Here is an 11,419-nt window from a genome sequence, read left to right on the forward strand (position 1 = left end):
CCAACAACATTTTGAGGCCATAATCTGCGAGCAACATATACTGAAAAGTTAGCATAACACATGGATTTGCTTTGAGTCAATCAAATTAAATCCTTAAACTCGAAGACCCTCAAACATGCCAACACATATTCAATGCAATCTACAAGATGGTAGATTCCTTCATTAATCGTTTGGTGTCTAAAATCTAGTAAGAGAATACAAAAATGTCCAAACTAGTTTCTAAAAATCCGAGGTGATGTCCTTAAAACCCAAGGACACTCACCTTGATACAATAAAAACATAGAAATGCAAGAAGATCTCCACATTTGAGAGGCTTAAAAAATTACTGAAACGTTTAAATAAATATCTGCAATCATTTTTCTATCAACAAAAACATTAGTGGACTAATCATTGAAGCTCCAGCCAGACTCTAAGAATTGATTTGCACGATTACGCCTGCTATATTAACTTTATAAATAATGTCCCTATCCATTCATATTACCCAGGCTAATGGTGCATATCATCAAATCCTCAGCGCAGCAGCAAAAATGTCAACTCCATATGCCGCTGGTATCTGACTGCAAACAGACCAGAAATAACATGGAGGGACTTCCATGAGGCTTTTCAGCAAATGTCATTCAGTAAATCAAATATAAGCCGCAGTGGAGAGAGAGTGTGCTCATGTCATGTTCTACCAGGCCTATTTAAACACCGCAGTGTGTGTGCGCGCGTGTGTGTGTGTGTGTGTGTGTGTGTGTGTGTGTGTGTGTGTGTGTGTGTGTGTGTGTGTGTGTGTGTGTGTGTGTGTGTGTGTGTTTGTGCTGCTCAATTCATCGTATTGTAATCGCGATTACGATATGGCTTGCAACTATTACGAAAATAACGTAATCGTAATAAAACGATTATTTTTTTATTATGACTTTTTTTCTTTTCTTTTTAATAATATTTCTTTTTTTGGGGGGTTTTCAGTTGAATTATACTCAAAGCTCAGGGTAATCAACTGTTCGAAACATACTGTTAAAAAAAAAAATTCTCCAATAAATGGATGTTTTCAAAGTCAATGAATAATCGCATTTAATAATCGCAATTACAATTATTGACCCAAATAATCGAGATTATGATTTTTGCCATAATCGAGCCGCCCTAGTGTGTGTGTGTGTGTGAGAGTGTGTGTGTGAGTGTGAGTGTGAGTGTGAGTGTGAGTGTGAGTGTGAGTGTGTGTGTGTGTGTGTGTGTGTGTGTGTGAGCTGATGTTGGGCTTCAGCAGGACATGATTTCCTCTCCTGTCTGGAGGCAGAGCTGCAGACATCGAGGTGGATGTGAGACTGCAGGATCTGTGGCTGCATGGGGAAACAGAGCTGAGCGATTTGACAGTGTGTGAGAGAGTGAGAGAGTGTGACAGTGTGTGACAGTGTGTGTCAGAGTGTGAGAGTGTGTGACAGTGTGTGTGAGAGTGTGTTAGAGGAGGAGAGAATACAGCCAGGTCGCACGCAGAGTGAATGAGTGAAAGCTGTGTGATGGTTATGGAGTGACTGCAGGTTTATAGAAAGACCTAAAGAAATAAAAGATAGGACAATAACAACCTTTTATCCATCTACACATGTGAGATGAGCGGCAACAATTGATCAACTAATCATTTAGTAGATGGACAGAAAATAACTGCAAATGCATGCTAATCCAGCCGTTTCATATCATGAACTTCTATCAAGGTGGCTCTATAGGTTAATACATACATATAACAAATAAAGACAGTCCCACAAGTAGATGTAATCTATCTGTCTGCAGTGTGGGCAGCAAAAACGAATTAGTTGGTAGATGGACAAAATAAAAACAAATCTTTCTCACTTTAAAAATGATTTTTTTACGCAAAAATAGCAAATATCACTGTTTTCGGCTTCCTAAATATGGAGATTATCCTGATTTATATCATAGTATACTAAATACTAGGGATGTCCCGATCACCTTTTTTTGCTCCCGATCCGATTCCGATCATTTGATTTTGACAATCTGCCGATACCGATTTTTCCCGATCCGATCTTTATGCAATGCATTAAGAAAAAAAAAGGTAACAGATACAGCTGGTGATCCAATGCGATGAATTCAGCTATCTTGGCTGTTATTTTTGGGCATTTTCACTGTTCTAGGGAAGTTTCTCTTTCCTTTTAAAAGTCTCTGAAAGGGTCGGTTGTTTCAGTGCCGTTACCTGAGTGGCCGCTGTGTACTCGTCGTGTTGTTGTTGTTGATGTTTGTTTCTCAGGTGGCGTATTAGATTGGTCGCGTTGAACGTAGCTCTGTTCTTTCCACCACGCGGAACCTCCGCCTTGCAAACATTGCATCTGGCTGTTACACTGCCTTCACTTTCAATTTTATAACACTTCCAAACTCCTGACATTTTCTGTGTCCCGACTCCCGAGTTACCGGCTGAACGTAGCCTCTCGTTAGCTTACTGCTACTATTAGACACCGCGCCCACTCTGTTGCCAGATTTGAGAGAAATAACCAGGTCTGAAAACAAGCCCCAAAGAAGCAACACATACATGATGTTGTGTAATTTTAAACCAAAACTAAGGCCTCAGGATGACTTTAAGACTTGAACATGGTCATTTTTGTTTTGTAAAATTAAATTAAATAATAACAATATTAAAAAAAAAAAAAATAAATAAAAATCCCGATCCCCGATTTTTTTCCTCCCGATTCCGATCTTTTGAAAATCACGTGATCGGCTCCGATCCCCGATCACGTGATCGGATCGGGACATCTCTACTAAATACAAGATTCGGAGTGGCGAAATAAGAAATCTAAAGGCTTTGTTTGGACTTCCAGGTGCAGATTTATCCACAATAAAATGATAATAAGTTGCATCCCTATGCCTCACACCTTCAGGGGTTAATATCTTTCTGGTGATTCTTATCAAAATCACACAGAGGCATCAAACTGAAGCTTTATCACAGACACCACTGATGTCACAGTTGTTAAAAACCACTGTGTGATGTGAAGACATATCGTCTGATACTCAAACAGATAACTGTGTCACAAAGTGTCAGACACGGCTTTTGTAAAGGTGAACACATCTGTGTGTCTCCCAAACAGCTGTCCATCACCCTGTCCATCTGTCGTCAGATATCACAAATCAGATCTTCTTTTCTCTGAATTTAGAGACTTTACTGACCAGGTTCAAGATGAGTCCACCGGCAATATGTCGTAGCTTTTATCGTCGAGCTGCACACATTCAGCTTAAGGAATGGCTGATGATAGGAGCTCATAAGGGCCATTCTGTGCCAGACATCGGTACCATTAAATACACTAAACCACATTTAGTTACAGAGTGTCTAAAGGGGCTATTTAGGGGTATTTAAACTCAAACTTCCTGCAATCTGATAACCTGAGAAGCCAGCTTGTTTCACACACAACCATCTGAAAAACAGCCGTTGGAACATCTTAGAAAACGTGCAGGAACTTGGAAAAGGTATGTCGATCATCGTGTTTCACAATCAATCCGATCAAATATGCCGGCATCTCCAGTGTTTAATAACTTGGAACCTTACTGGATTTGTTTGGTCTTGTCCAGCTGCCATGCAACGTAAACAACTAAGGTGCTAATCATTAAAGAGGACACAAAAACCAAAGGAAATCTTAAGGTAATAACCGTGAAATGGAGCAAAGTAAATCAAGATACACTCAGTGGGCATCAAAACAAAGATGTAGATACGGGCATGCAATCAGCTGTTTACCCACAGTTTGTAAATCATACATAATGTACAAACTGAATTCAGCTTGCTCGTCTTTAAAACAATAGCTGCTAGAGGTGTTAGCGCAAAACATACATTTGCACAAGTACAGAAAAACAAGAAATGACACACACACACACACACACACACACATCCAAAAAGGTGTGGAAAGAGACGACAGAGTGTTTGAACTGTGGCACGCTGCTGTTTCATTTCATCAGCAGCAGATGCCACAGTGTGATCCGTCTTTAAATCGAATACAGACTGCACCCTAAGAGGCAGAATATAGTATGCAACCATGAGTCAAATAAACCGACCTGTTAATGGCCTTTCCATACAATAGAGGTGGACATTTTTAGCATGGAGGACTTCAGAAATCAACTGTGGTTCAACCATTAAGATAAAATAAATCAATATTGACAAGCCTATAGGATCAACATCTCTCTCAGTGTCAAATATCTCCAGATATGAATGTGGTAGTCATGTTGTCTCATAATCCCATCTCTACCTTTAGGTGCAGGAATCAGATTTCTAGGGATTGACCACTGCTGTTCTCTTGGCAGGTTGTTTAGAAAGCCTTGCACCTACTGTGTGTGCAGTGCATTCTGGGAGATGCTTCACCCGAATGTGACAACAGGAACATGTTAAGGCCCAGACACACCAAACTGACACCAAAGAACTGACACAGATGGACCCCCGACTAGGGATGTCCCGATCACCTTAAATACAAAAAAATAAAAATAAATCCGATCCCCGATTTTTTTGTCCCGATTCCGATCTTTTGAAAATCACGTGATCGGCTCCGATCCCCGATCACGTGATCGGATTGGGACATCTCTACCCCCGACTGTTGTGTCGCCTCACGTCTCCTGCGTCTTGGCCATGTGTCGCACTGGAACACACCGCAAAGATTTCAGCCGACGGCCAAGAAGCACATACGAACTGCGCATGCGTGAGTGGCAATAACTCTCCTTACCAGCAGGCGGCGGTAGTGTGTATTCGTCATTCAAAAGAGGCAACAACCGGAAGACAGACTGCGTGATACACCGAGAGAAGAACAACAGACTGCGTGATATAAACAAACAAAAAATAGCGTGTGCGTTGGTCTTCGGTTTCTGCATTCCATACGCTATGATGAGAAATAAACTCTTGCTTCCAACTGAGATGAAAATGAAAAAGAATAGCCGTCTGTGTTTGCCTTCTTAATCGTTTGTTTGGGTCCCTCACTTCCGTTTCGCTTCTCATGCACTGATTCGCTAAGCTGAACAGCCAATCAGAGTGATTTATTTGACCGACAGCCTTTGGCCGATTGCCAAAAATCGGCCAAAAAGATGTCGGCACGGCTGAAAAGACACGACGGTGCGGGACACACCAATCTGAGTAGGGCCACACGACGCTCATCGACGGCCAGACATCTATCGACGACCAAAATCGTCCCGGTGTGTCTGGGCCTTTAGATAGATGATGCAAAAACACCTTTCTCACACACACACACACACACAGAAGCTGCAACATGTGACAACCTCAACCTCACATACCTTTGATCAGACTATTTGAATAAAGACAGTTATTAACGTCTCTGATTATTTGATGGATTAAAAACTCCACATTTGATTCCCTGGCTTTACAAGTTAAATTACTTCACTGTTAAGATAGAGGCAAATAGTCATAGTCACCGTATGAAAAACAATATTACGCAAGGAAGAATAGTCCCATTTAGCAGGTCAGTACCATCACATTAAACAACAAACAGAATGCAGCATTGCATACGGCCAAATATTGATCTGCTTAGTGTTGCTATTCAACTAGCAGAGATGCTGCAACAGTATAAAACCAATTTTAAATCCACCTATGCTTCTTTTACAGTGCAGGAATTGAATTTACCCAGCTAACAAGCTCACAGGAATGGATTTAACTTCATATCACAGCAGTAAATATCCTGCATATCCTAATAGCTTAAACACAGGAAAGGCTGTTTGTTTACAAAGGGGGTGATGTTGTCTTTAAGTGACAAACAGGAGGTCACAGCTTTTTAATTACACATGTAACTTGTTGTTCTGTGACTGGCGAAACCACCACAGTTTACAGTGTAAACCAGTGTGTTTGTAAGCGTGTGTTAGCATTTAAATGGATTCACTAGTGGATTCCCAGTCTGGTTACCTGCTCATTTCTATGTATATTGCATTTACACCTATTTACAGTAACATGTATGAGACAAATGTGTGTGTTATGGAACCAAAAGTGTTGATAATAGCATGCCAAATATGTCTCACAAGGAGAAAAAACCTATATATATATATATAAATGTACATTTGAAATGAACTGTTAAATTCATAAACATGTTGAACAAATGCAAGAACAACATGTTTTCTTTACTTTACAATGTCCACTTACATTATTGTACATTATTTATGTTGTTTTGAGTTCTCTTTTAAATGATGTTTAACTGTCAACATTATGTATATGTATATGTTCTATGTTATTAATTTAACTATGACTTGTTTTATTGTAACTTTGTTTTATATATTATTACTTCTTCTTTTGGGGGTTTTACATTTGTGTAATGTCTTTTGCTGAAAAAAACGAAATGCCAATAAAAATATTTAAATATATCCAAGTGAGTTAACGATTACTGCGAAGGATAACGCTGATTAATGCTAATGTAAATAATACATTCATATTAAAATAATGATAAAACGCGTAGCCTCTCTCAGTCTGGTTGCCTTTTACCAGTTAGGCCAGAGCTGCTGTTGTGGTTTCCATGTATATCGTAATAACACCTATCTACAGTAACATGTGCGAGACAAATGCACGTGCTACCATCCCAAAAATGTTGATGAAACCACCCCAAACATGTCTAATGTGAATAAAAACCCCACATGGAGCTCACCCCTCTCCGTTCGATTCCAACAGCCGCAGTCGGCGCTTGCAGGTCGGACACAATCCGGACGTTTTCCCCTTATGTGTGTGGAGGAAAAAACAGCTCTTTTTAATCCTTTTTTTCCAGATACACTCCCGCTTTTCTCACACTAGCATTCCAGGGTCATGGCAGAAAACATGTGTAGCTTCTGGGTAACCTAATCGTTGTGCTTCCGTGACAGTTTCTGCCATTTCATACCAACGTCGTCGAAACCTTGCGATGTTTCCTGCTGCACAATGAGGTGCGTTCAAGACACACTGCGCGTTCCCGGGGAAACCGGAAGCGACGATTTTGCAACGTTTTGAAGTGACACCGAAAACATAATAACTATTTTACTTTTTAACTGTCTTTATACATATACATTGTATTTACAAAAATAAAAATATTATATTTGAAACATGATTACATGATTACACGGGATTTAGTCCACTATCAGAAACCGGAAGCGACGGTTTTGCAATGTTTTGAAATGACACCGAAAACATAATAACTATTTTACTTTTTAACTTTCTTTTTACATCTAGATATTGTATACAAAAAAACAACCAAATACTCACATATTTAACACATAAATGCACCGGATTTAGTCCACTATCAGTAGCTAAAACCCTCTTTAATTGTGCAATATGGTGATGTATTAGTATTAAAATATATTAAACTGGATTGTACAGTGAGAGAGGGTTTTAGCCGCTGATAGTTGACTAAATCCTGTATATTCCTGTATTAAATATGTGTGTATAAGGTTTTTACCGAGTGATGGTCGAGGTATTTCCATGTATTTATGTGTTAATCATGCAGTTGCAGCGTTAATATATTTTTTAAAGCTAATAAACCACAGCAAATATTGTAATATACGCTTTCTTATAGATAATTGTTTTCATATATTTTACACTGTACACATTTACCAATTTTACATTAATGCGTTAATGTGTAAGAAAGCATTTAAGTTGTTTTATAGGTTTATTTTGTGTCTATTTGCCTTTAACAGTTGTATAGCTATAGCTTACTTTTCAAAATACAACAGGGCATGCTTAAAGGTTTAATGAATTAGAGATTTGCAAATTGCAACTCATTGATATACATATTTGAGTGAACAATTGAAGTGTATTCTCAGTATTTTTCTGGGACATGGTTGGTAATTCATTGGTAATAGACTCACCATATTTTAATTGCAGAACTTTAAAGCCAATAAATAAAAGAGTAACTTGTATTTCCATGCTATGAAGAGACATAATAGCATGTTGATATTTTTGTTATAATTGACTGTTTACTTAATCCAAATGAATATTTTAAAAATCGTGAACACAGCCCCGCTAGTCAGTTTGATTAACTGTTATCATAAATGTCAATTTGACTCATATGAAAGCCTACAGGCACATTCAGGTATCACCTTGACATTTCTCCTGCATGTTGGTGTGTTAATTATTGCGTGGGCTGAAACGGACAGGCGTAAATCCAGACTAAGTTACAAGCCTAAATGTGGCCGGCGATAAAGGGATGGGTAAATGGACAAAAACATGATTAAGCTGCAAATAATCTGCCCATAGTTTGCGCACAAGACAGAAAAGAGCAGAACCAACCTTCAGATGAACATATAAGTCAATTATTTAAATTGAGTTTTTATATAAATCCCTTTTTTCTCACTTTAAATAATAATAAGAACACATTGTCAAGCACTGTGTCATGGAAGATATATCAGCCGTGACATTTGGGTATCACCCAAACCATTTGTAGTGGCCAATCAACCTAATCTATGTAAGGTCCTAAAGGAAAGTGGGATAATCAATGTGTCACTTGTGGTTGGAGCCTCAGATTAACACCGTGCCGCCTACAGGGGCTTGGTGCTTTGCTGCCCCATCTGCCGTTAGCTAGCCCTGCAAATCCAATTATGTTCTTACGTCCCCAAGTCTAAAAATAGATGAAAATGAACAGAATCGCAGGAACATACGTCACGTCATTAGTTGTGAGGAAATGATGTTGAAGAGCTGATATGTCCTTTGTGCGGAGACAATTAAGCTGTCAATTAAGAAAATGACTGTGTGCTTTACCAGCCGCAATGACTGACAGTAGCACGAAGCGATGTGGTGGAATGGCAGCAGGGGATGTATCGGAGGAAGAAGGATTAAAGTGGCGGATGTCTGAAGGTATTTAAGAAGAATCTCCTCAGATAACGGATGAAATAAGGTAGGCCGCGTTATTTCTTTAAACCAATATATAATGTCTGTTTCTCAATAAAACACCTGTACTGTAGGCATTGATATGTTTGCAGGCACATTGCATAAGGGGGCATAAGGTGCAGGAATTCTTACTTATTCAGTAGCTATAATAACCCATTTTCAATCTGGGATGTAAGAACATTCAATAAGAACAAGCCTAACCCTAACCCTAACCCTCCTTTTAACCTTTACTCAACTCACACAAGATAGAAGCTGAAAAGTAGGGCAGATATCTCTGGAAAAATCAAGGAAACAAACAACACAGGTCTCCCTTGAAAAAGAGATCAATGATCTCAATGGGATTCATCTGATTAAATAAAGGTTTGAAATGAAATGAACACAAAGTAACGCTTATATTTGTTTAATACGACAACAAAGGAGTGTAAATTATACGTGTTTATTTGGCATAATTATTGCCAAATTAACTGTAAAACTTGGGTATAACTACTTGCATTTCTTTCACCACTAATTATATTCTATGTGATTTAAAAAATCTAATAATGGTAATTTCTCACACAAGACATTTTGACCTGTAATAGCAGCAAAAGCATATTATGTTTAAATCAAATATATATCGTGAGTTAATTTGATTTAGCTGCTTCATTTTCGGGGTCCTGGTACTCTGCATGCTGTCACTGTCAGGACTTATTAAGATGCTTTAAGAGAAGCTAGGTTGGACAACTCAAAAGGTCTGCTTGTAGCCTTTGCTAATTGTTTTGGCAACACTTGACCCCATGTTGTGTTGGATGAATCAAATGCAGACATAACCTGATTACCAGACTTGGCAAACTGCAATGTAACCAGACATGCCTGTGTCTGTCATTGTTTTACATTGGTTCTTGTGTCATAGGTCAGGGAGTCAAATAGACTCATAGGGTCTAATCAGCACAAATGCTGTACTCTTAATTCCATTCAAGCAAGAGGAAGTAGTTATTTCATCAAGGTATACGAATAAGCCTTCCTTCTTGCTTTCCTTATCTTATCCTCCAAAATGAGAAGGAACTCGGGAACCGAAGACCTCCGCCAAGGCCATGCATTCACATTGTTCTTGGATGGTCCCATTTCCCGGTTTTGGATGTCACTGTTCTTACTTCTGTGTGTTTATGAGCTTTACGTCTTAATGTGGAACCAACGTAGACGCTTCAAGGAACTGTTTTGTTGTCGCTCAAAACACTTAAACAACAATTTGGTAGCTGTTTCTGAGCAGGGGGCAACCTCTAGTTCTGGCTTTAAACTTGGAATATTTCAAATGGCCTGCAGGAGGCAACTGTACTTGTTGCCAAACTAAGTCCACTGACAGAAGTCTACACGAAAATTACCCTCTATCAAACTTGATTTATTACCTCATGCAACATGGTAAACACGAGTCTATGGTTTCTCAAATGAGTTTCAAGTTGTCTAACATCGGGATGTTAATTTGGTACATTTTGGTCACGATAAAGCAGGGGACGCTTCAGTATGTCCCCGTCTGGTTCCGTGTTTCCGTCTTGGAACTTTTAAAGTGATTTAAGTTCAAACAATGGTATCGTAACCTTTCTGGTCCCCTAAAAAAGTATATTCTTTCTCTCCTGTCTCTTCTGATTCCACAAAAATAAAAACTCGACATTTGAGGCTAAAAAAAGTGTAGTCCAGAAACCAATCTTTGACGTCACAGTTGTTTTACACGTGGTTCAGGCTCGAAAGGTCATTCATGTTTTGCTAGCTGAAAAAAAACACCAGGCCACGTTATGATGTAATCCTGCTGCCCGACAGACAAGCAAGCCAGGTTGAAAAACATAACCTCCTTGTCAGAGGTAATGAGATGATTATAATAAGAAGCTTCCTGGAGGAAACATCCCTTCATTGATCTGATTGTCAAAACGATTAGTGAAAACTTAGATTACAGAGAACCATGCTGATGGTCAGAGGGTTATGTTAATCTGTTTATTCACTGTAACCATAAGCTCAGGTCAGTGGTATGGTTAGAAAACAAATAAATACCACAACCCTCAAAGGCTCGATGAGGCAATAGTCTCTTTGTGTGGACCAATATGTTTGTAAATGGTTGCCTCCAACAAACATTGTGTCCAACATCTTACATACACCAATAAAAAGGCATATCATGTACAAATACTTTCCCACAACCTTTTAAAACTAAAACTGCACCTTCTTCGGGAACCTCCTGTTTGAATGTGAAAATAATTGTGGTTAGTATAGATGGCTTTAAACTGGTGGGGAAAGCAATTATCCTAAGTGTTTGATGTGTTTCCAATTAGATCTAATGCCACTAAACCCTAAGCTCGCCTGTCTAAAACTCTGACCTCTGACCTCTCAAAGTTCACTGTGAACTTACTTAATGGTGGGATGCTAGCCTGAGGAGAAATCTTGCTTATTTAGAACTGACACTCCCCACAAGATTCAAGATCCAGTAACAGTACTATTTTAATATTATATCCATCAGCCGGTAAAATTGATAGAAAAAATACTCACTAGCAAAATCACAAAGAATGATTGTGACCCTGAGCATCACGAATTGATTTGATTGGTCTGCAAAACAATCGGTAATTGATTTAGGGCGTCCATTAAGTTTTGTAGACG

General features: G+C 38.9%; 1 protein-coding gene across 1 annotated transcript in view; it reads right to left on the reverse strand.

The window, feature by feature from the left end:
* The window catches only part of mapk8b (mitogen-activated protein kinase 8b), a 123,952-nt gene that overhangs the window by 28,902 nt on the left and 83,631 nt on the right, over positions 1–11,419 (reverse strand). The gene's annotated exons all lie outside the window — the stretch shown is intronic.

Source organism: Notothenia rossii, assembly GCF_949606895.1.
Source record: "Notothenia rossii genome assembly, chromosome: 11".
Taxonomy (NCBI): domain Eukaryota; kingdom Metazoa; phylum Chordata; class Actinopteri; order Perciformes; family Nototheniidae; genus Notothenia; species Notothenia rossii.